Below are 23,106 nucleotides of genomic sequence, written 5' to 3' on the forward strand. Positions count from 1 at the left end.
ATTCCATATTGGACCATAGCAGAGTACAACTGTTTATTGTAGAAATGAGTACCCCCATCACTGATTAGTACTCTGGGAACACCAAACCTGCTGAAGATGTGTTTCTGGAGGAATTTCAGTACGGTCTTAGTATCATTATTGGGTGTGGCAATTGCTTCTACCCATTTAGATACATAGTCCACCGCCACCAGAATGTAAGTGTTTGAGTATGATGGTGGGAACGAACCCATGAAGTCAATACCCCATACATCAAACAATTCAATCTCTAAGATCCCTTGTTGAGGCATGGCGTATCCATGAGGTAATTTACCAGCTCTTTGGCAACTGTCACAGTTACGCACAAACTCTCGGGCATCTCTATAGAGAGTAGGCCAGTAGAAGCCACATTGGAGGACCTTAGTGGCTGTTCGCTCACTTCCGAAATGTCCCCTATACTGTGATCCATGGCAATGCCACAGGATCCTTTGTGCTTCCTCTCTAGGTACACATCTGCGGATCATTCCATCTGCACATCTCTTAAAAAGATATGGCTCATCCCATAGGTAGTACTTGGCATCTGAAATTAATTTCTTTCTTTGCACCCTGCTGTACTCCTGGGGTATGAACCGCACAGCTTTATAATTTGCAATGTCTGCAAACCATGGAGCTTCCTGAATGGCAAAGAGTTGCTCATTCGGAAAGGTCTCAGAGATCTCAGTAGAAGGGAGGGACGCCCCAGCTATTGGTTCTATTCAGGACAGATGATCAGCCACTTGGTTCTCTGTCCTTTTTCTGTCTCTTATTTCTATATCAAACTCTTGCAGAAGCAGCACCCACCTTATGAGCCTGGGTTTTGAATCCTGCTTTGTGAGTAAGTATTTAAGAGCAGCATGGTCAGTGTACACAATCACTTTTGACCCTACTAAATAGGATCTAAACTTGTCAATGGCATAGACCACTGCAAGTAACTCTTTTTCTGTGGTTGTGTAATTCTTCTGTGCGTCATTTAGAACACGGCTAGCATAATAAATGACGTGCAAAAGCTTGTTATGCCTCTGTCCCAACACTGCACCAATGGCATGGTCACTGGCATCACACATTAGTTCGAATGGCAATGTCCAGTCCGGTGCAGAGATGACTGGTGCTGTGACCAGCTTGGCTTTCAGGGTCTCAAATGCTTGCAGACACTGTTTGTCAAACACAAATGGTGTGTCAGCAGCTAGCAGGTTGCTTAGAGGTTTTGTAATTTTTGAAAAATCCTTTATAAACCTTCTGTAGAATCCTGCATGCCCTAGAAAGCTTCTGATTGCCTTAACATTGGCAGGTGGTGGTAATTTTTCAATTACCTATACCTTTGCTTTATCCACCTCTATTCCCTTGCTTGAAATTTTGTGCCCAAGGACAATTCCTTCAGTCACCATAAAGTGACATTTCTCCCAGTTTAAGACCAGGTTAGTCTCTTGGCACCTTTTCAGGACAAGTGCTAGATGGTTAAGACATGAGCTGAATGAGTCTCCATATATTGAGAAGTCATCCATGAAGACTTCCAGGAACTTCTCCACCATATCAAAGAAGATGGATAGCATGCATCTCTGCAAAGTTGCAGGTGCATTACACAGACCAAAAGGCATTCTTCTGTAGGCAAACACGGCAGAAGGGCAAGTGAATGCTGTTTTCTCTTGGTCCTGAGGATCTACTGCAATTTGGTTGTAATCTGAATAGCTATCCAAAAAGTAGTAATAATCATGACCAGCTAGTCTTTCTAGCATTTGGTCTATGAATGGTAAAGAAAAATGATCCTTTCTGGTGGCTGTATTGAGCCTTCTGTAGTCAATATACATACACCACCCTGTAACTGTTCTTGTAGGAACCAGTTCATTCTTTTCATTATGAACCACTGTCATGCCTCCCTTCTTGGGGACAACTTGGACAGGGCTCACCCAGGGGCTATCAGAAATAGGATAAATAATCCCAGCCTCTAGTAATTTAGTGACCTCTTTCTGCATCACCTCCTTCATGGCTGGATTTAGCCGCCTTTGTGGTTGAACCACTGGTTTGGCATTATCCTCCAATAGGATCTTGTGCATGCATCTTACTGGGCTAATGTCTTTAAGATCACTTATGGACCACCCAAGAGCTGTCTTGTGTGTCCTTAGCACTTGAATTAGTGCTTCCTCTTCCTGTGGATTTAAAGCAGAGCTTATGATCACTGGAAAAGTGTCACCCTCTCCCAGAAATGCATACTTCAGGGATGGTGGTAGTGGTTTGAGCTCAGGTTTGGGAGGCTTATCCTCTTCCTGAGGAATTTTCAAAAATTCTTTTGTTTCCTCTGGTTCCTCCTGATCAGGCTGAATATCCTTGAAGATGTCCTCTAGCTCTGATTCTAGACTTTCAGTTATATTGATCTCTTCTACCAAAGAGTCAATAATATCAGCGCTCATGCAATCATTTGATGTGTCTAGATGCTGCATAGCTTTGACAGCATTCAACTTGAACTCATCCTTATTGACTCTCAGGGTTACTTCCCCTTTTTGTACATCAATAAGAGTTCGTACAGTTGCTAGGAAAGGTCTTCCTAGGATGAGAGTTGCACTCTTGTGCTCCTCCATTTCCAGCACTACAAAGTCAGTTGGAAAGGCGAATGGCCCAACCTTGACAATCATGTCCTCAATTATGCCTGATGGATATTTAATGGAGCCATCAGCAAGTTGGAGACATATCCGGGTTGGTTTGACTTCTTCAGTCAACCCAAGCTTTCTGATAGTGGATGCAGGTATTAGATTGATACTTGCTCCAAGGTCACATAGGGCTGTCTTGGTACAAGCACCTTCTAATGTGCATGGTATCATAAAGCTTCCAGGATCTTGAAGCTTTTCTGGCAAGCTTTTCAGAATGACTGCACTGCATTCTTCAGTGAGAAACACTTTTTCAGTTTCTCTCCAATCCTTCTTATGACTTAAGATATCTTTCATGAACTTAGCATAAGAAGGTATTTGCTCAAGTGCCTCTGCAAACAGAATCTTTATTTCAAGAGTCCTTAGATAGTCTGCAAAGCGGGCAAATTATTTATCCTGTTCCGCTTGGCGGAGTTTCTGAGGATAAGGCATCTTGGCTTTATATTCTTCAACCTTAGTTGCTGCAGGTTTATTCCCTACAGAGGTGGTTGGAGAAGCCTTTTTAGAGGGGTTACTATCAGCACTCTCAGGTGTCTGATTCCTCATTGGCGTTTGAATGCCAGGATTGGGTGAGGAATGGGCGTTTAACGCCAACTTTTTCCCCCTTTCTGGCATTTGAACGCCAGAATTGGGCAAGGAATGGGCGTTTAACGCCAACTTTTTCCCCCTTCCTGGCGTTTGAACGCCAGGAGTATTCCTCTCTGGGCTCTTACTGTCCTCAGAGGGATTTTGAACAGTGGTCTGGTTATCCTCTGTCAGTTGTTCCTTTCTTGGCTTTTTGCCACTTTGAGCAGTGTTATTCAATGTCTTTCTACTCCTCAATTGAACTGCTTGGCATTCTTCTGTTATCTTCTTAGATAACTGCTGTTTTGTCTGATTCAACTATGATTCTATGTTCTTGTTAGCAATTTTAGTTTCTTGGAGCATCTCTTTAAATTCTGCTAATTATTTTGTCATCAGGTGTAATTGCTGATTAAGCTCAACAATCTGTTCTTGAGGATTAGGATCAGTGGCTACTGCCATAGCTTCTTCTTTTGTAGCGGACTCATTGCTAGAGTACAAATATTGATTTCTAGCAATAGTATCTATGAGTTCTTGAGCCTCTTCAATCGTTTTCCTCATGTGTATAGATCCACCAGTTGAGTGGTCTAAAGACATCTGAGCTTTTTCTATAAGCCCATAGTAGAAGATGTCTAACTGTACCCACTCTGAAAACATTTCAGAGGGGCATTTCCTTAGCATACCTCTATACCTCTCCCAGGCATTATAAAGGGATTTATTATCCTCTTGTTTAAAGCCTTGGATGTCCAGCCTTAGCTGTGTCATCCTTTTTGGAGGGTAAAATTGATTCAGGAATTTGTCTGATAACTGTCTCCATATTTTTATACTTGTGGGTTGGTTATTCAACCACCTCTTAGCTTGATCTTTTACAGCAAATGGAAACAGTAATAATCTGTAGACATCCTGATCCACCTCTTTATCACGTACTGTGTCAGCAATTTGTAAGAACTGTGCCAGAAACTCAATAGGTTCTTCCTGTGGAAGACCGGAATACTGGCAATTTTGCTGCACCATGATAATGAGTTGAGGATTTAGCTCAAAGCTGCTTGCTTTAATGGGAGGTATATAGATGCTACTCCCATATGCAGCTGTAATGGGGTTACCATATGACCCCAGAGTCCTTCTGGACTGCTCACTTCCACTTAGGTCCATGATGGAGAAAGGGAGATGATGTGGATATTATTTTGTTTTATTATTATTATATATATATAAATATTTTTTTTAAAAAAAACCGAAAATAGTAAAATAAATTAAATGGAAAATAAAATAAAGATTCGAAAACTAAAAGGGAATAAAATCAAAACAAATTGAAGACTAAATTAATTAATTAATCAAAAAGATTTTGGAATTAGCAATTAAAAAGATATGATTGAAAATTATTTTGAAAAAGATTTGATTTTTTGAAATAAGGAAAGAGAAAAACAACAAAATGACACCAAACTTAAAATTTTTAGAAAATCAAGCACAAATGTTCGAAAATTTTAAAGGAAAACACAAAGAAGACACCAAACTTAGAATTTTTAAAGATCAAGAAAGGACTAAGAACATGCAAATTCGAAAAATTAAAAGAAAACAAAGGCATGCAATTGACACCAAACTTAAAATATGAAACTAAACTCAAATAAAAGACTCTAAACCAACAAAAATAAAACAGTCCTAATCTAAGCAACAAGATAAATCGTCAGTTGTCCAAACTCGAACAATCCCCGGCAACAGCGCCAAAAACTTGGTGCATGAAATTGCAATCACACTTTTGCAATTCTGCACAACTAACCAGCAAGTGCACTGGGTCGTCCAAGTAATACCTTACGTGAGTAAGGGTCGATCCCACGGAGATTGTCGGCTTGAAGCAAGCTATGGTTATCTTGTAACTCTTAGTCAGGAGATCAGTAATTCTCAGGTTTAATTGTGAAAAGTAGAAGAACATGAATTAAATACTTGTTTTGCAGTAATGGAGAACAGGTTGAGGTTTTGGAGATGCTCTATCTTCTGAATCTCTGCTTTCTTACTGTCTTCTTCTTCAAGCACGCAAGACTCCTTCCATGGCAAGCTGTATGTAGGGTTTCACCATTATCAATGGCTACCTCCCATCCTCTCAGTGAAAATGTTCAACGCGCTCCGTCACAGCACGGCTAATCATCTGTCGGTTCTCAATCAGGTTGGAATAGAAGCCAGTGATTCTTTTGCGTCTATCACTAACGCCCAGCCTTCAGGAGTTTGAAGCTCGTCACAGTCATTCAATCCTTGAATCCTACTCAAAATACCACAGACAAGGTTTAGACCTTCCGGATTCTCTTGAATGCCGCCATCAATTCTAGCTTATACCACGAAGATTCTGATTAAGGAATCCAAGAGATATCTACTCAATCTAAGGTAGAACGGAGGTGGTTGTCAGGCACACGTTCATAGGTGAGAATGATGATGAGTGTCACGGATCATCACATTCATCAAGTTTAGAAACAAGTGATATCTTAGAATAGAAGCAAGCGTGATTGAATGAAAAACAGTAGTAATTGCATTAATCCATCAAGACACAGCAGAGCTCCTCACCCCCAACCATGGGGTTTAGAGACTCATGCCGTAGAAGATACAATAAGAAACTTGTAAAGTGTCATGAGGTTGAGATACAATGTCAAAAGATCCTATTAATAGTGAACTAGTAACCTAGGATATACAGAAATGAGTAAATGACGTAAAAATCCACTTCCGGGGTCCACTTGGTGTGTGCTTGGGCTGAGCATTGAAGCTTTCATGTGTAGAGACTTTTTCTGGAGTTAAACGCTAGCTTTTTGCCAGTTTGGGCATTTAACTCTAATTTTTGTGCCAGTTCCTGCGTTAAACGCCGGGAATTCTGAAGCTGATTTGCAACGCCAGTTTGGGCCATCAAATCTCGGTCAAAGTATGGACTATTATACATTGCTGGAAAGCCCAGGATGTCTACTTTCCAACGAAATTGAGAGCGCGCTAATTGGGCTTCTGTAGCTCCAGAAAATCCACTTCGAGTGCAGAGAGGTCAGAATCCAACAGCATCTGCAGTCCTTTTCTGCCTCTGAATCAGATTTTTGCTCAGGTCCCTCAATTTCAGCCAGAAAGTACCTGAAATTACAGAAAAACACACAAACTCATAGTAAAGCCCAGAAAAGTGAATTTTAACTAAGAACTAATAAAAATATAATAAAAACTAACTAAAATATACTAAAAACATACTAAAAACAATACCAAAAAGCGTATAAATTATCCGCTCATCAATTATCTAAGCACATCTTGGACATTTCACCCAAACCTTCATAAAAGATATCTAGTTAGGTCCATTTGGAGAACATGTCCGGAGGGCATTACCTAGTCAGTAGCTTGTATCTCTCCCAAGCTTCATACAGAGTTTCACCATCCTTCTGCCTGAAGGTCTGAACCTCCACCCTAAGCTTAGTCAGCTTCTTTGGTGGGAAAAATTTAGTGAAAAACTCAGTAACAACCTTGTTCCAAGTATCTAAACTCTCCTTGGGTTAGGAATCTAACCATAGTTTTGCTCCATCCCTTAGAGCAAACAGGAAGAGCATGAGTTTGTACACCTCTGGGTTTACTCCATTTGTCTTCACAGTATCACAAATTTGCAAGAAACTAGAAATAAATTGATTTGGGTCTTCGTGAAGAAGACATGATACTGGCAATTTTGTTGCACCAGGATGACCAATTGTGGCTTCAACTCAAAGTTGTTTGTATCTATAGGAGGCACCACAATGCTTTTTCCATAAAGATCTGCAGTAGGAGTAGAGTAAGAACCAAGTACTCTCCTTTGTTGCTCATTCCCATTCGGATTTGCCACATTGACATTATCAGCATTGTTAGGATCCATAGTGGATTCTGCAGCTTTGCAAAGTCTAGCTTGTTGTAAACGCTGCCTGAAAGTCCTTTCAGGTTCAGGATCAAAGTCTAAGAGATGTTCTTTGTCTCTGTTCCTGCGCATAAAGAAACAGAAGACAAGAAAAAAATGGAACTCTCTATGTCAGAGTGCAGAGAATTTCCAGTGAGGTAACCTGAACTAGGAAACACCAAACTTAATTTCAGAAATTACTAAAAATATTAGTGCTATTAAAATATTTTTTCTTTTTTTTTCCGAAAATTTTTAAAATAAAATTTAAATTAAATTAAAACTAAAACACCTAATCTAAGCAATCAAACAACTGATAGTTGTTAATCACAGTCAATCCCCGGCAACGGCGCCAAAAACTTGGTGCAGGATTTTATAACCCAAAAACTAACCGGCAAGTACACCGGGTCGACCCAAGTAAAACCTCAGGTGAGTGAGGGTCGATCCCACGAGGATTGATGGATCAAGCAACAATGGTTGGTGAAACTACTTAGTTAGGCAAACAAAAAAAATAGTGTTTAAGTGTTCAAAGAGCATTAAATAGTAAATTCAGAGTTTGAAAATAGCAGGTGAATAAGTTGGGAATAAAATATGGAGAAACAGTTAAGGCTTCAGAGTTATCTATTTTCCGGATTGACTTTTTTTATTAACTATTTTAATCATGCAAGATTTAATTCATGGTAAACTATGTGTGACTAGACCTTAATTCCTTAGACCTTCTTAGTCTCCTCTAAAATTCATCCACTGCCAATTCCTTGGTCAATTAATCCCAATTAGAGGGTAAAGATCAAATTCCAATTTATATGCCACAAAAATTCTAATTATCCAAAAATAAGAGGATTATATGTCACGTATCCCGTTAAATCCAAATAATTAAAATTTAGGAGAAATTGTTTTCAAGTTGTTGTTCAAGTAAAGAGCTTTTCCAAGTTATACAAGAACTCAATTAGAAAATGGGTCATACTTCCATTCCACCCAAATTCATAAAATAAAGAATAAAAATAATTTTTGAAATATAAATCAAAACATGAATTAAAATAGAAAATAATAGTATCAATCCATACAATAGACAGAACTCCTAACCTTAACAGTGGAGGTTTAGTTGCTCATGGTTCAGAGAAGAAAATAAGGATTCTGGTAAACTGTAGAGTACGAAATGTTAATTGGTATAGAATCCTAATATCTTTTATATCTCATCCTAATTAATTTAAAATCTAATATCTAAACTAATATCTTTTCCTATAATATTTAAATTTAAATCAGAATTAATTATGACAATCAGTAAGTCTTTAAGTGATGGATGGAGACCACTTGCTTCGTAGGACCCACGCCTAACTTGAGAAGTAACAGGAAGTGTTCCCTTGAGTCCTCTATTCTGCAGCCTCTAATCTGTGTTTCCTGGGCTGTAAACTGGGTCAAAAATAGCCCAGAAATCACCCACAGCGTTTTTCTGCGTTTTTTGCACGTGGCGCATGTCACGCGTACGCGTCGATGGTCTTCTTCGCGTGTCATGCGTACGCGTTAGGTACGCGTACGCGTCGCCATACAAATCTTCAAATCACGCGTACGCGTCAACCATGCGCCCACGTCACCATGGAAAGTTCCAAATCACGCACACGCGTCAGGTACGCGAGCGCGTCGCTCCTCGCTCTCATCCCATTTAAATTTTTGTGCTGCAGAAACTCCATCAATTCCAACCGAATGCTACCTAAAATAAACAGAATTACAAAAGACTCAAAGTAGCATCCAAAGTGGCTAAAAGAAAATTAATTCTAGATTAAACTTAACAAATTGATTGCAAATTCACTAGGAAAAGACAAGAAAGATGCTCACGCATTACAAGTTCTGCAACATCCTCATCTCCCACACCAACCCCATCGAAGCCGATTCACTCATAGACCGTACTTCCCTCCATATCACCACCCCCAAAGACGAAGAAGACCATGACCAACAACAACAACAACAACAAGACGCATCTGCTGATTCTTCCTCATCGTCCTCTTTTTCCTCAGCTTCAAAGCAATGCCATCTCAACGACAAAGACAGCAGCGAGGCCGATGGCTGCACTAATCTCTTCCGCTTTAACAGCAGTGACGGTGCTTCCAGCATGAACAGCAGCTACCGCTCCACTAGCAGCATCCGGGAGATCGATCTGATACCCTCGGAAGCAGTCTACGACCTCCGCAGCATCATGGAGAGGATGATCTCATCCGGGAGAGGATGATCTCATCCGGCTAGTGTATTCAGGTGTACGGCAGTGTGAGGAAGTCCGCCGTGGACTCCAGTTTCCGGAGGCTTGGGATCGAGAAGCTGAGCATAGGCGACGTTCAACGGCTGGAATGGAAGCAACTTGAAGCCAAGATCAGGCGCTGGATAAGGGCCGCCAAGATCAATTTTTATTAATTGATAAGGGATGGTAAAATAAAATAAAAAAGGACGATTTTATAACGTTTTGTAACGTTCAGGATGATTTTAATAACAAAAAAAGGAGGGGGATGAATTTAATTTTCACCCCAAATCTTAGGGATGAAAACAGTACTTAACCCTAATAAAAACTATTAGATACCAAATGATTCACTTATAAGTCAGTTTCTTTTCCAATTAAAAAAACCTGCTCATCATCCAAAAATGAATAGAAGAATTGATCTTGTTGAGGGAGAAATGCATTCTAATAAGGCCAAGAAGATATTTGAAATGATCTGTAACAAGTGTGGTAAAAAAAAAAGGCCATTACTATAAGACTTGCTACAATCCCATTAATATCCTAATTGGAAGGCTATGACCAAGAAGGAAAGAAGAGCTAGCAAAAAAAAGTTTGCATCAGTGAACTCTACCAACACCACACAGGTATTGTCGCTTCAAAGTTCGGTTCGTCCTATTCAAAAAATAGTTAGGGGTTTAAGTGTTATATTTTGTGTTGGTCAGGGTTTAATTGTTTGTAAATAAAATAGCTAGGTATTTAATAAATTATTTTTGAATAATCGTTTATACAGGTTCAAAAAATATAAGGAAGCAGTCAGAATGCCAACTTTACAGGAACTATCCAGTGGTGAGCAATCTTCAAAAGATATATTTCACATATATATTTATAATCTTTCATTAAATATATGAATTGTGTGTTCTTTGTAATTCTAGACAAAGGCAAAAAAATAGAAGAAGAAACTATCTAAATCAGCTCCAAAGAGAAAGACACTAATCACACAGAAGTATGCAATTTCACTTTCACAATTTTCTCCCCAAGTAGAGGTTGTAATCTTTTTCACAATTAGAATTATGTCCTTACAAGAGTGGTGTATCAAAATCTCCCACCGTTGACTCTTATTTAAGGCCTCCTACTCCACACAACACACAACTTCCCACCAACAATATGTATAATGCTCCTAGTAGATCTGTAGTGCCTAAACCAAGTGGACAAGGTGGAGTCATGGAGACACTCCTACCTTCATCGTTCACTCCATCTCTTCCACTTTCACTCTCTCTACTACTACTCATGGTGGTTTAGGGTTCCAAACATGAAGAAAAGTGAGAGAGATGACCAGACTCATTGAATAAGAGTCTTCCGAAAGAGCAAAATGCATAGTTTATACTTACATGAAAAGGATATATAGATCCTTTTTCTTTTTAACAATCTAAGTGGGTCTCTAGCCTCTACCTTACCACCTGATGAGCGGATAATTTGTACACTTTTTGGCATTGTTTTTAGTATATTTTTAGTATGATCTAGTTAGTTTTTAGTATATTTTTATTAGTTTTTAGTTAAAATTCACTTTTCTGGACTTCACTATGAGTTTGTGTGTTTTTCTGTGATTTCAGGTATTTTCTGGCTGAAATTGAGGGACCTGAGCAAAAATCTGATCCAGAGACTCAAAAGGACTGCAGATGCTGTTGGATTCTGACCTCCCTGCACTCGAAGTGGATTTTCTGGAGCTACAGAAGCCCAATTGGCGCGCTCTCAACGGCGTTGGAAAGTAGACATCCTGGGCTTTCCAGCAATATATAATAGTCCATACTTTGCCCAAGATTTGATGGCCCAAACCGGCGTTCAAAGTCACCTCAAGAAATTCCAGCGTTAAACGCCGGAACTGGCACCTAATTGGGAGTTAAACGCCCAAACTGGCACTAAAGCTGGCGTTTAACTCCAAGGAGAGTCTCTACACGAAATTTCTTCATTGCTCAGCCCAAACACACACCAAGTGGGCCCGGAAGTGGATTTTTATGTCATTTACTCATCTATGTACTAGTTTTCTATAAGTAGGACCTTTTACTATTGTATTAGAGAGCTTGAAATCTAGGACTTTTGGTAGCTATCTTTGTTTTATGCTATCTTAGACCTTTGGGAGGCTGGCCATTCGGCCATGCCTAGACCTTATGCTTATGTATTTTCAACGGTGGAGTTTCTACACACCATAGATTAAGGTGTGGAGCTCTGCTGTACCTCGAGTATTAATGCAATTACTATTGTTCTTCCATTCAATTCCGTGAGATCAGAGTCTTCGTGGTATAGGCAAGAACTGATGGCAGCATTCAAGAGAATCCGGAAGGTCTAACCTTGTCTGTGGTATTCTGAGTAGGATTCAATGACTGAATGACTGTGACGTGCTTCAAACCTGTAACCTACTGGGCGTTAGTGACAGACGCAAAAGAGTGATTCTATTCCGGTAGGGGAGGGAACCAAACCGGTGATTGGCAGCACTGTGACAGAGTGCGTGCATTAGCTTTCACTGCGCGGAGGGGAGGTAGCTGCTGACAACAGTGAGACCCTATACGAGCTTGCCATGGAAAGGAGTAAGAAAGGATTGGATGAAGGCAGTAGGAAAGCAGAGAGACGGAAGGGAAGGCATCTTCATACACTTGTCTGAAGCTCTTACACCAATGATATACATAAGTATCACTATCTTTATCTTTTATATTATTTTCGTTCATCATCATATACATTTGAGTTTGCCTGACTAAGATTTACAAGATGACCATAGCTTGCTTCAATGCTAACAATCTCCGTGGGATCGACCCTTACTCACGTAAGGTATTACTTGGACGACCCAGTGCACTTGCTGGTTAGTTGTGTGAAGTTGTAGTGTTCACAATTTCGCCCCACCAAGTTTTTGGCGCCGTTGCCGGGGATTGTTCAAGTTTTGAGCAAGCTTTTGGTAACAATGCCTGGGATTGTTCTAGTTTGGACAACTGACGGTTCATCTTGTTGCTTAGATTAGGTATTTATTTTTTTCGAAATTCTTGAAGATGAATTCTAGAGTTTCATGATGATTTGTTGAAATCTGGCTGGCTGAGAAGCCATGTCTAATCTGATTGGACCGAGGTTTCAACTTATCACCACAAGAGCTTGTTGATTTTCATCAATTGTGCTTTTGGAGCAGTGATCTGCTAAGATTTGGCTGACCTTTGGTCATGTCTAGTGTTTTGGACCGAAGCTTTCTTTGAAAGCTTGGCTGGCTGTGAAGCCATGTCTAATTCCTGGACCGGAGTCTTAGACTAGCATTGCACTGATTCCTGGAATTCTCATTAAGAATTTTGATACCTTTTCCCACTTAATTTTCGAAAAATACAAAAAAATTACAAATTCATAAAAAAACCAAAAATATTTGATGTTTCTTGCTTAAGTCTAGTGTCTCATCTTAAGTTTGGTGTCAAATGCATGTTTTTGTTATATTTTTCGAATCCATGCATATATTTCTTTGTTTTGATCTTTGAATTCTATTGACTTGAAGTATTTTGTGTGTCTCATATGCATTCTCATATTGTTAGTGTCAGTAGTATACAAACTGCTAAGTTTGGTGTCTTGCATGCATTGTTAATTGATTCCTTTTGCATTTTGATTATTAAAAATCCAAAAATATTTTTAATTTGTGTCTTTTCAAGTCAATGATACAAAGAATTGAAGACTCAGAACATACTGCAGAGGAATTATACAGAAAAAGCTGAGCATTCAAAAATGCCCAGTGAAGAAGGCAGACTGGCGTTTAAACGCCAGCCAGGGTACCTGGTTGGGCGTTTAACGCCCAAAGAGGTAGCATTTTGGGCGTTAAACGCCAGAATGTATACCATTCTGGGCGTTTAACGCCAGGATGGTGCTAGGAGGAAGATTTTGTTTTCAAAATCAATTTTTTTTAAGTTTTCAAAGTTTTTCAAAATCAAATCTTTTTCAAATCATATCTCTTCAATCAAATGTTTTCAAAATCAATTTCTTGCCTTTTTCAAAGATACTTACTAACAATTAATGATTTGATTGAACATTTTTTGCCTTTTCTATTAAGAAAGGTTTTATGTTTGAATCATATCTTTTCTTGTTAGGCAAGTCATTAATTTTTTAAAATCATATCTTTTCAAATTGTTTTCAAATCATATCTTTTAAAATAGTTTTCAAATCATATCTTCTCAATCACATCTTTTTAAAACCATAACTTTTCAATTAAATCTTTTTAACCATATCTTTTTCAAAATAGTTTTCAATCAAATCTTTTTAACTTCTAATTTCAAAATCTTTTTCAAAAATCACTTGATTTCTTTTTCACTTTGAATTTTCGAAAATTATCAATCAAATTTTCAAAATGTTTTCAAAATCTTTTAATTGAATTTTCGAAAATTCTCTTCCCTCCTTCCCACATCCTTCTATTTATGGAGTACCACTCCTTCTAAATGCACAATTCGAACCTTATCTAACTAAAGTTCGAATTCTTCTTCTCCTTCTTCTTTCTATTTCTCTTTTCCTCTGACATTTCAAGGAATCTCTATACTGTGACATAGAGGATTCCACATTTTCTTTTTCTCTTCTCTTTCATATGAGCAGGAGCAGAGACAAAGGCATTCTTGTTGAAGCTGACCCTGAACCTGAGAGGACCTTGAAGCGAAAGCTAAAGAGAAGCTAAAGCACAACTCTCTTTAGAGGACCTGACCGAATTCTTCAAAGAAGAAGAACATATGGCAGCCGAAAACAACAACAATGCCAACAATGCAAGGAAGGTGCTGGGTGACTTCACTGCACCTACTCCTGATTTCTATGGGAGAAGCATCTCTATCCCTGCCATTGGAGCAAACAACTTTGAGCTTAAGCCTCAATTAGTTTCTCTAATGCAACAGAATTGCAAGTTCTATGGACTTCCAATGGAAGATCCTCATCAGTTCTTAGCTGAATTCTTGCAAATCTGTGACACAGTCAAGACTAATGGGGTTGACCCTGAGGTCTATAGACTGATGCTATTCCCTTTTGCTGTAAGAGACAGAGCTAGAATATAGTTGGATTCTCAACCTAAAGAAAGCCTGGACTCTTGGGAAAAGCTAGTCGATGCCTTCTTGGCAAAGTTCTTCCCACCACAAAGATGGAGTAAGCTTAGAGTGGAAGTCCAAACCTTCAGACAGAAGGATGGAGAATCCCTCTATGAAGCTTGGGAAAGATACAAACAATTAATCAGAAGATGTCCTTCAGACATGCTTTCTGAATGGAGCATCATAGGTATTTTCTATGATGGTCTCTCTGAACTATCCAAGATGTCTTTGGATAGCTCTGCTGGAGGATCTCTTCATCTGAAGAAGACGCCTGCAGAAGCTCAAGAATTGATTGAAATGGTTGCAAATAACCAATTCATGTACACTTCTGAAAGAAATCCTGTGAACAATGGGACTAGTCAGAAGAAAGGAGTTCTTGAGATTGACACTCTGAATGCCATATTGGCTCAGAAAAACATATTGACTCAACAAGTCAACTTGATTTCTCAAAGTCTGTCTGGAATGCAAAATGCACATGGCAGTACTAAGGAAGCTTCATCTGAGGAAGAAGCTTATGATCCTGAGAACCCTTCAATGGAAGAGGTGAATTACCTAGGAGAACCCTATGGAAACACCTATAATTATTCATGGAGAAATCATCCAAATCTCTCATGGAAGAATCAAGAGAGACCTCAACAAGGTTTCAATAACAATAATGGTGGAAGAAACAGGTTTAGCAATGGCAAGCCTTTTCCATCATCTTCTCAGCAACAGACAGAGAGTCCTAAGCAGAATACTTCTGACTTAGCAACAATGGTCTCTGATCTAATAAAGACCACTCAAAGTTTCATGAATGAAACAAGGTCCTCCATCAGAAATTTGGAAGGACAAGTGGGTCAGCTGAGCAAGAAAGTTACTGAACTCCCTCCTAGCACTCTCCCAAGTAATACAGAAGAAAATCCAAAAGGAGAGTGCAAAGCCATAAACATGGCCGAATATGGAGAGGAAAGAGAGGAGGAGGACGCCACTGAGGAAGACCTCAGTGGGCGTGTACCAATCTCCTCTGAGTTCCTCAATGAGGAACAATGGGAATCTGAGGCTCAAAATGAGACCATAGAGATTCCATTGGACTTACTTCTGCCATTCATGAGCTCTGATGAGTATTCTTCCTCTGAAGAGGATGAGTATGTCACTGAAGAGCAAGTTGCTAAATACCTTGGAGCAATCATGAAACTGAATGACAAGTTATTTGGAAATGAGACTTGTGAGGATGAACCACCCTTGCTCACCAAAGAACTGGATGACTTGTCTAGGCAGAAACTGCCTCAAAAGAGGCAGGATCCTGGGAAGTTTTCTATACCTTGTACCATAGGCACCATGACCTTCAAGAAGGCCTTGTGTGACTTAGGGTCAAGTGTAAACCTCATGCCCCTCTCTGTAATGGAGAAATTAGGGATCTTTGAGGTGCAAGCTGCAAGAATCTCATTAGAGATGGCAGACAATTCAAGAAAACAAGCTCATGGACTTGTAGAGAATGTTTTGGTGAAGATTGAAGACCATTACATCCCTACTGACTTCATAGTCCTAGAGACTGGGAAGTGCATGGATGAATCCATCATCCTTGGCAGACCCTTCCTAGCCACAGCAAAGGCTGTGATTGATGTTGATAGAGGAGAGTTGATCATTCAAGTGAATGAAGAATCCTTGGTGTTTAAGGCCCAAGGACATCCCTCTATCATCATGGAGAGGAAGCATGAAGAGCTTCTCTCAAAACAGAGCCAAGTAGAGCCCCCACAGTCAAACTCTAAGTTTGGTGTTGGGAGGCCACAACCAAACTCTAAGTTTGGTGTTGAACCCCCACATTCAAACTCTAAGTTTGGTGTTGGGAGGTTCCAACACGGTTCTGAGTATCTCTGAGGCTCCATGAGAGTCCTCTGTCAAGCTAATGACATTAAAGAAGCGCTTGTTGGGAGGCAACCCAATGTTTTATAGTTAACTATTTTCTTTTGTTATTTTATCTTTTTTGTAGGTTGATGATCATAAGAAGTCACAAAAACAATGAAAAAAGCAAAAACAGAATGAAAAACAGGAAGAAAAACAGCACACCCTGGAGGAAGAAGCTGCTGGCGTTTAAACGCCAGTAAGCCTAGCAGTTGGGCGTTTAACGCCCAGTCTGGCACCATTCTGGGCGTTTAACGCCAGAAAGGGGCACCAGACTGGCGTTAAACGCCAGTAAAGGGCAACAACCTGGCGTTAAACGCCAGGAATGGGCACCAGCCCGGCGTTAAACGCCAGGAATGGGCACCAGCCCGGCGTTTAACGCCAGAAATGGCTCAAAACGTGATTTTGAGCAACATTTGGTGCAGGGATGACTTTTCCTTGACACCACAGGATCTGTGGACCCCACAGGACCCCACCATCACTCTCTCTCTTCTTCCCCCATTCACCAATCACCTCAATACCTCTTCCCCAAAAACCCTTCACCTATCAAATCCCATCTTTCTCTTCACCACTCACATCCATCCTTCATAAATCCCCACCAACCTCACCCTTCAAATTCAAACCACTTTCCCTCCCAAAACCCACCCCTAATGGCCGAACCTTTACCCCCCTCTCTCCTATAAATACCCTTCTTCAACTCTTCATTTTCACACAACCTAAACACCCCTTCTTACCCTTCTTGGCCGAACACACTACCATCTCCCTCTTCCTCATTTCTTCTTCTTCTACTCTCTTCTTTCTTCTTTTGCTCGAGGACGAGCAAACATTTTAAGTTTGGTGTGGTAAAAGCGTTGCTTTTTCATAACCATTTATGGCATCCAAGGCCGGAGAAACCTCTAAAAAGAGGAAAGGGAAGGCAAAAGCTTCCACCTCCGAGTCATGGGAGATGGATAGATTCCTCAAGGGATGCACTTTCCTCCACAAAATTATTGGGAGCAAGTAAACACCTTCCTAGGAGAATTGAGTTCCAACATGGGACAACTAAGGGTGGAGCATCAAGAACACTCCATTCTCCTCCATGAAATTAAAGAAGACCAAAGAATCATGAGGGAGGAGCAACAAAGACAAGGAAGAGACATTGAGGAGCTCAAGCACTCCATAGGATCTTCAAGAGCAATAAAGAGCCGCCATCACTAAGGTGGACCCGTTCCTTGATTTCCTTGTTCTTTATTCTTCTGTTTTTCGAATTTTATGCTTATGTTTATCCATGTTTGTGTCTTGTGATCATTAGTGTCTTAGTGTCTATGCCTTAAAGTTATGAATGTCCTATGAATCCATCACCTCTTGAATAAAAACGTGCTTAATTAAAAAGGAAAGAATTGCATGAATTCTGAATTTTATAATAGTTTAATTATTTTGATGTGGTGGCAACACTTTTGTTCTCTGAATGTATGCTTGAACAGTGCATATGTCTTTTGAATTTGTGGTTCATGAATGTTGGCTCTTGAAAGAATGATGAAAAAGGAGACATGTTACTGAGGATCTGAAAAATCATTAAAAATGATTCTTGAAGCAAGAAAAAGAAGGAAGCAAACGAAAAAAAAAAAAGAGAAAAACCGAAAAAAAAAAAGAGAAAGAATAAGAGTTGTGATCCAAGGCAAAAAAAAGAGTGTGCTTAAGAACCCTGGACACCTCTAATTGGGGACTTTAGCAAAGCTGAGTCACAATCTGAAAAGGTTCACCCAATTATGTGTCTGTGGCATGTATGTATCCGGTGGTAATACTGGAAGACAGAGTGCTTTGGGCCACAGCCAAGACTCAATAAATAGCTATGTTCAAGAATCATCATACTTTACTAGGAGAATCATTAACACTATCTGGATTCTGAGTTCCTAAAGAAACCAATCATTCTGAATTACAAGGGATAGAGTGAGATGCCAAAACTATTCAAAGACAAAAAGTTAAAAGCCCCGCTCATCTAATTAATACTGATCTTCATAGATGTTTTTGGAGTTCATTGCATATTCTCTTCTTTTTATCTTATTTGATTTTCAGTTGCTTGGGGACAAGCAACAATTTAAGTTTGGTGTTGTGATGAGCGGATAATTTGTACACTTTTTGGCATTGTTTTTAGTATATTTTTAGTATGATCTAGTTAGTTTTTAGTATATTTTTATTAGTTTTTAGTTAAAATTCACTTTTCTGGACTTCACTATGAGTTTGTGTGTTTTTCTGTGATTTCAGGTATTTTCTGGCTGAAATTGAGGGACCTGAGCAAAAATCTGATCCAGAGACTCAAAAGGACTGCAGATGCTGTTGGATTCTGACCTCCCTACACTCGAAGTGGATTTTCTGGAGCTACAGAAGCCCAATTGGCGCGCTCTCAACGGCGTTGGAAAGTAGACATCCTGGGCTTTCCAGCAATATATAATAGTCCATACTTTGCCCAAGATTTGATAGCCCAAACCGGCGTTCAAAGTCACCTCAAGAAATTCCAGCGTTAAACGCCGGAACTGGCACCTAATTGGGAGTTAAACGCCCAAACTGGCACTAAAGCTGGCGTTTAACTCCAAGGAGAGTCTCTACACGAAATTTCTTCATTGCTCAGCCCAAACACACACCAAGTGGGCCCGGAAGTGGATTTTTATGTCATTTACTCATCTATGTACTAGTTTTCTATAAGTAGGACCTTTTACTATTGTATTAGAGAGCTTGAAATCTAGGACTTTTGGTAGCTATCTTTGTTTTATGCTATCTTAGACCTTTGGGAGGCTGGCCATTCGGCCATGCCTAGACCTTATGCTTATGTATTTTCAACGGTGGAGTTTCTACACACCATAGATTAAGGTGTGGAGCTCTGCTGTACCTCGAGTATTAATGCAATTACTATTGTTCTTCCATTCAATTCCGTGAGATCAGAGTCTTCGTGGTATAGGCAAGAACTGATGGCAGCATTCAAGAGAATCCGGAAGGTCTAACCTTGTCTGTGGTATTCTGAGTAGGATTCAATGACTGAATGACTGTGACGTGCTTCAAACCTGTAACCTACTGGGCGTTAGTGACAGACGCAAAAGAGTGATTCTATTCCGGTAGGGGAGGGAACCAAACCGGTGATTGGCAGCACTGTGACAGAGTGCGTGCATTAGCTTTCACTGCACGGTGGGGAGGTAGCTGCTGACAACAGTGAGACCCTATACGAGCTTGCCATGGAAAGGAGTAAGAAAGGATTGGATGAAGGCAGTAGGAAAGCAGAGAGACGGAAGGGAAGGCATCTTCATACACTTGTCTGAAGCTCTTACACCAATGATATACATAAGTATCACTATCTTTATCTTTTATATTATTTTCGTTCATCATCATATACATTTGAGTTTGCCTGACTAAGATTTACAAGATGACCATAGCTTGCTTCAATGCTAACAATCTCCGTGGGATCGACCCTTACTCACGTAAGGTATTACTTGGACGACCCAGTGCACTTGCTGGTTAGTTGTGTGAAGTTGTAGTGTTCACAATTTCGCGCACCACCACCTTAACCCTCCACCTAAACAACTTAACGAGACACATCAGCAAGTTCCATCACTCCTTGATGAAGAAAGTCACAGAAGGACCGCGTTGGCAGACGGAGCACAAGGTTAGGGGCCAAAGTAGACCATTTTTTTGTCAAGAGTCATGTTGTCATTCGCAAAATTGGACAGGGACCGGATTGGTACTTTACTCGTATATTTAATATTAAAATATATAGTAGCCCCTGCGTATTGTATATTTAAATATTAAAAGTACAATATGCTCCTTGCGAATTGTCCCACCCAAAATTTTAAAAAATACTGTAAAATCCAATAATTGAATATTACACCAAAATTTGATCAATATCTAAAAAAATTAACTGGTGTATTCGTGGGTTATGAGAAAAAAAAACTTTTTCTAAGACAAAATCACCAAGCCCGTTTTATTTATAAGTTCATTCGGTGAGGGAAATTGAGGATTTTTCATTAAAAGAAACGGCACAATTGAAATGTTTGAGAGAAAGTTAAGAATGTTTTTGTCAATTTAGGACAAAATAATGGGAGTTACTTGTCACCGGTGATTTGTAGGTGGCTTAAGATGGGTGTCAAATATGCATATGATGGAAAAAGGGTGCTTCTGATTCATGAACATGTCTCTTTTTCTCACTACAACATCCCTTTTACTCTCACATTATGGAAACTCTCTGTTCTGAGCGTTACCTTAAACGTTGATTTGAGCTTGAATGTGAGGTATAGATCCCTTGTGAGGCAGCGCCCGACTTGGTTGGTGCCGAGGTGCACCGTCCGAGTTTCTCGTGAGGAGGTGGGGTATGGTACCTGCAAGAGACTCCGATGCTTAAGTCAGCAAGGGCTTTAGGCAGGTTTTTAATAGATCAGAATGTAAATTATACTTGAGGGTGTTAGTGTACTTATAGTAGATTCCATAACCATCTTTGTATGAGTAGTTCCACCTTTATTGGTGGATGACCGTTCGTTTTATCTTGGGAGCTATTGAGATCTATCTTTTAGGAAAGATAGAAATAGTGGGAGAGATTTGTGGAGGTAGTTACTTGCATGGGCAAGTAGAGCTGGGCTCCTTTCACAGTGTCCGGCCCCTTTAAAGAGGCCGGGTATAGGTCAAAGGCCCCTCTCTGGGTCGGACCTTTTCTACTTATTGGGCCTGTCTTTATCCGTTAGGTCAGAGTATGAACAGTGCCTCTACGTGAGTCCGAGCTTTATATTAGGTCACTCGAGCATTTAGTGTTTCTGAAAATTTGAACGTTGCCTCCTTAAATGAGGGAGCGAACGTTGCGCGGCAATTTCCTTAGAATTCGCGCATGTTTTTAAGAAGGGTTTAAAAAATCCCTTTTTCCCCTTTACTTTTATAAAAGCACTTTGACTCTTCCTCTTCTTCTTTTTCACATTTTTGAAAATCTTTCATCTTTTTTTCTTTGCAAAGAACCTTTTATTTTTCTTTATTACTGTGAGGATTCTCTCTCTTCCCTTGTCGCTTTTCAATTGCTCTTGCTTCCAAGATTTCTTCGTCTTGGATCTTCTGAAGGTTTTAGCTTGTTATTATGGAGAGGAACTTACGTGGTTTTGTCATTTGATGTGCCCCTCCTTCTTCGAAAATTCAAGGTTAGTGCTTCTATTTATCAGTAGCTTTATGTTCTATTTGTCTTGCAACTGTCTTGAATGGCTTTCAAACAGTCATGCTAGCAATAGGCTTCTTTGTTTTGTTGATTCTTGGATTTTGGTGGCGGTCGTAGTTGTTTTCTTTAAAACTTTTCTTTGGGAAAGTCGTTGACTACCGCTGTTTAATCTGAAAAAAAATTTTGAAACCACTTTTGTTGATTGAACCTAAATAATTTATGTTGATTGAATTACTGTTGGTTATCTGGAGGATTTTCTAAGTTTTGCGGAACTATATTTGTAACCGTTTTTCGGTTCGTTGTCGTATTGCCCCCAATGGTGCTGCTACTATGTAATGATGTCGTTACTGATAGCATAGGAGATACACCATTTTTGACGCTTTTTGTATGTAGAAGGGATTTGAAACCATCTTGATGTGTTTTGTTTGTTTTTGCCCGATCTGTTTTAGACATCGTCCGAACTCTTTAAGTGACGATCTCTTTATTTTGCATTTGTAAGTATAGCTTTTATGTCGTGCTGTGTTGTTCTAAATTGGGTAGATACCTCTGTTTTTTTGTGTCTCTGTAGTTGATAAGCAATATTGTGAAGAGTTCCGTAGACACCATAAAATTTGTGAGAACAAAGAGGATGAGAGAAATTACGAGCTAGTAGTGCCCGATCCCAAAGAGAGAATATGTTTTCCTCCTCTAGATAACTCAGAATGTGCTTTCTTTTACGTCTATGATTGCTTTTTCTTAAAGTTAGACGTTTCACTCCCTTTTACCGATTTTGAATCAAACATTCTTTGACTTGTAACGTTGCTCTTTTTCAAATTCACCCGAATTCTTGGACCTTCTTAAAGATATTCCAGCTTTTCTGTCGAGAACTTGAAGTCCAACCTTCTACTAAAGTCTTCTTTTGTTTGTAAGAAATTTTCTTTTTAATATAATTAAAAGACAATTAGTAAGAAATTCATCTTTTATTTTATTTCTGAGTTATTCTTCACAACATTCATAATTGAAAAAGATTTCTCAATTGTAGTAGTTGAAATATAGAAAATTAATACCAAATGAATAACGCTCACAACAAAAATTCACTTTACGAGATTTAAAAATATTAATAATAATATCTTTTTAGATTTTTTTAATATTATTACTTATTTTTTAGATATTAGAAATTATTAATATTAAGTTAGATTAGACTTTTATTTATATTAAACTAAATACTAAATAAATATATTCCCATGTCCCACAATTTTTTAGAATTGATGTGTTCGTTCCGTTCGTGTCATGTGTCTCTCTGCTTCGTAGAACTATATACACTCCATTTCTCTTCATGAGACATTCGATCACCCGTTACATATACTGATTCCACAAACTCCCTCAATTCCTTTGCACTCTTGGCTTCACATTTGATCCTATGGTCATCACTTGTGCCTAGCTCCACTGCACCCATCACTATTAAAATCTGCAACGCTTGCTTTAGTCCTTCCTTCATATTCTCTCGGTCAGAATCATCCAACTCATACTTTCTCATCCATTGCAAGAGTTTCCAACTATGGCAAAACATTAATTCTGTCGCCACGGTGATATATACGTCACTATCCCAACTCCAAACGGAGGTGGGAGTGGAAATGTGGAATGATGCAACACCACAGTTTTGGGCCAATAAAACTGGGGTTCAGAAGAAGCTTTCTGAGTTCACTTTTGTTATGAAACATAAGAGA

At 39.4% G+C, this 23,106-nt stretch overlaps 1 non-coding gene across 1 annotated transcript; it reads right to left on the reverse strand.

Annotated features, from left to right (window-relative positions):
• Window positions 1-14,421: 14,421 nt before the first annotated feature.
• Window positions 14,422-14,529, reverse strand: LOC130971795 (small nucleolar RNA R71). The gene has a single exon (XR_009083004.1). It is a non-coding gene; the product is annotated as a small nucleolar RNA R71 (small nucleolar RNA).
• Between the last annotated feature and the right edge of the window lie 8,577 nt (window positions 14,530-23,106).

Source organism: Arachis stenosperma, chromosome 3 (genome assembly GCF_014773155.1).
Source record: "Arachis stenosperma cultivar V10309 chromosome 3, arast.V10309.gnm1.PFL2, whole genome shotgun sequence".
In the NCBI taxonomy this organism is placed as follows: Eukaryota; Viridiplantae; Streptophyta; class Magnoliopsida; order Fabales; family Fabaceae; genus Arachis; species Arachis stenosperma.